Source organism: Sapajus apella, unplaced genomic scaffold, assembly GCF_009761245.1.
Source record: "Sapajus apella isolate SASKATOON/1434 unplaced genomic scaffold, GSC_monkey_1.0 scaffold91, whole genome shotgun sequence".
NCBI classification, from domain to species: Eukaryota; Metazoa; Chordata; class Mammalia; order Primates; family Cebidae; genus Sapajus; species Sapajus apella.
Window position 1 is genome coordinate 1,499,570 of NW_022437031.1, and position 3,301 is coordinate 1,502,870.

At 35.0% G+C, this 3,301-nt stretch overlaps 1 pseudogene; it reads left to right on the forward strand.

Annotated features, from left to right (window-relative positions):
• The first annotated feature begins 1,480 nt into the window (after nt 1-1,480).
• LOC116534971 lies at nt 1,481-2,076 on the forward strand (annotated as a pseudogene).
• Nucleotides 2,077-3,301: the final 1,225 nt, after the last annotated feature.

A 3,301-nucleotide genomic window follows, 5' to 3' on the forward strand; every position in this document is an offset into this window, starting at 1 on the left:
GCATAAGCTACTATGCCTAGTTATGTCTTTGACTTCAAAACCAAGCAAACAAACGTTATTTTGGTTCAGGGGTACATGTGCTGGTTTGTTATATAGGTAAATTTAATGTCATGGGTGTTTGGTGTATAGATTATTTCATCACCCAGATAATGGTGGTGACAAATACAGTACCCAATAGGTAGTTTTTCAATCCATTTCTTCTAGATTTTCTAGTTTATTTGTGTAGAGGTGTTTATAGTATACTCTGATGGTAGTTTGTATTTCTGTGCAATCAGTGGTGGTATTCTCTTTATCATTTCTGGTTGTGTCTATTTGATTCTTCTCTCTTTCTTATTTATTAGTCTGGCTAGCAATCTATCTATTTAGTTGATGTTTTCAAAAAAAAAACAGCTCCTGGATGCAGTGATTTTTTTGAAAGATTTCTGTGTCTCTATCTCTTTCAGTTCTGCTTTGATCTTAGCTATTTTGCAGAGACATGGATGAAGCTGAAAACCATCATTCTCAGCAAACTAACACAAGAACAGAAAACCAAACACTGCACGTTCTCACTAATAAGTGGGAGTTGAACAATGAGAACACATGGACACAGGGAGGGGAACATCACACACTGGGGCCTGTTGGGAGGTGGGGAGCTAGGGGAGGAATAACATTAGGAGAAATACCTAATGTAGATGACAGGTTGATGAGTGCAGCAAACCACTATGGCATATGTATACCTATGTAACAAACCTGCACTTTCTGCACATTTACCCTAGAATTTAAAGTATAATAATAATTATAATAATAAAATAATTTTACTTACAACAGCCACAAATAAAGTTGAATGCCTAGATACTAACCAAAGAAGTCAAAGATATCTACAATAAAAGCTATAAAACATTGAGGAAATAAGTTGAAAATGACACACACACACACACACACACACACACACACACACACACACCAGAAAGAAAAATAGTCCATGTTCATGGATTGAAAGAATAATATTGTTAAAATGTCCAGACCACCCAAAGCAATCTACTGATGCAATGCCATCCCTATCAAAATACCAGTGACAGTTTTCACAGAAACAGAAAAAACTAACCCTAACATTTATATGGACCCAGAAAGACTCAGAATAGCCAAAGAAATCCTGAGCAAAAAGAACCAAACTGGAGGAATCACATTATGTGACTTCAACTTATACTACAGAGCTATAGTAATCAAAACTGCATGATATTGGCATAAAAATAGACACATAGACCAAAGGAACAGAATAAAGAACCAAGAAACAAATCCACACACTTACCATGAACTCATTTTCAACAATGGTTCCAAGAACATACATTGGGGAAAAGAGTCTGTTCAATAAACGGTGCTGGGGAAAATGGATATTCATAGGCAGAAGAATGAAACTAGATCCCTATCTCTTGCTATGTGCAGAAATCAAATCAAAATTGATTAAATATTTAAAAAAAGAAAAGAAAAATACAAAAAACAAAAACATAAATTGAATGGGAAGGTGATTGATCCTAAAAGGGCCAAAGCCATGAAAACAAAAGGGCTGGCTTAAAAAAAAAAAAAAAAAAAAAAAAAAAAGAAATTGTTGGTGGCCTTTCTCCAGGTACACCTGAAGAGAAAATTAGGGAATATTTTGGTGATTTTGGTGAGATGGAATCTCTAGAACTCCCCATGGGCAACAAGACCATTAAGAAGCATGGATTCTGCTTTATTACCTTTAAGGAAGAAGAACCGGTGAAGAAGATAAGGGAAAAGAAATACCACAATGTTGGTCTTAGTAAATGTGAAATAAAAGTAGCCGTGTCAAAGGAACAATATCAGCAACAGAAACAGTGATCTAGAGGAGGACTTGCAGAAAGAGCTCGTGGAAGAGGTGGTGGCCCCAGTCAAAAGTGGAACCAGGGATATAGTAGTTATTGAAATCAAGACTATGGCAACTATCCATATAACAGCCATGGTTGTGGTGGTTATAGAGGATAAGACTACACTATTTACAACTACTATGGATATGGTGATTATAGCACCAGAGTGGTATCCAGGAGAGATGAGCATCAAAATAGCTTCAAATCACACTAAATTATTCAATTTGCAACTTACCCCCAACAAGGGGTGAAGCAGTATATTTCAATTTGAAGATTTATTTGAAAGTGGCTCCTGCCACCTGCTAATAGCAATTGAAACTAATTTTTTTGTATTGAGTCCCTGAATGGAAGTGATGTTGGGTCCCTCTGAAGCTTAATTCTCAGTTTCCGTTAAAAAAAAATTGCTTTCATTGTTTTATTTCTTAATTGCCATGCTTCAGAATCAATTTGTGTTTTATGTCCTTCCTCCAAGTATTGTAGAGCAAGTCTTGTGTTAAAAGCACAGTGTGACAGTGTCATAGTATGGTGGTGGATTTAATAAATCCTTTTGTGTAAAAAAATTGACAAAACATTTCTCAAAAGATAGCATACTATCTCGACAAAATGAAAAATAAACATTTCTCAAAAGAACAAATACAAATGGCAAACAGGCATATGAAAAGTTGCTCAACATTATCAATCATCAGAGAAAGGCAAATCAAAACAACAATGAGATACCTCACTCCAGTTAAAATTATTTTTATCCAAAAGCCAGGCAATAACAAATTCTGATGAAAATTTGAAGGAAAGGAAATCTTTATACACTTTTGGTGGGCATGTAAATTAATACAATCACTATGGAGAACACTTTGGAGGTTTCTCAAAAAACTGTAACTAGATCAACCATACAGTTCAGGAATCCCGCTAATGGGTATACAACAAAAAGAAAATAAATCAACATATCAAAGGGATATGTGCATTACCATGTTTGTTGCAGAACTGTTCACAATAGCCAAGATTTGGAAGCAAACAAAGTGTCCATCGACAGATGAAATGAGTTTTTAAAATGTGCTACATATACACAATGGAGTACTATTCAGCCACTGAAAATAATGAGATTTTGTCATTTTTAATAACAAGAATAGAAGTGGAAGCCATTATATTAAGTGAAATAAGCCAGGCACAGAGAGACACTTCTCATGCTCTCACCTATTTGTGGGAGCTAAAAATTAAAACATTTCAACATATGGAGATAGAGAATGGAACAATGGTTCCCAGAGGCTGGGAAGCATAGTGGGTGTGTGTGAGGGGGTAGTGAGGTTTCTTAATGGATACAAAAAATAGCTAGAAAGAATGAATAAGATCTAGTATTTGTTAGCAGAATAGGATGGCTATAGTAAAAATAATTTAATTGTACATTTTAAAATAACTAAAAGAGTATAATTGGATTGTGTGCAGCA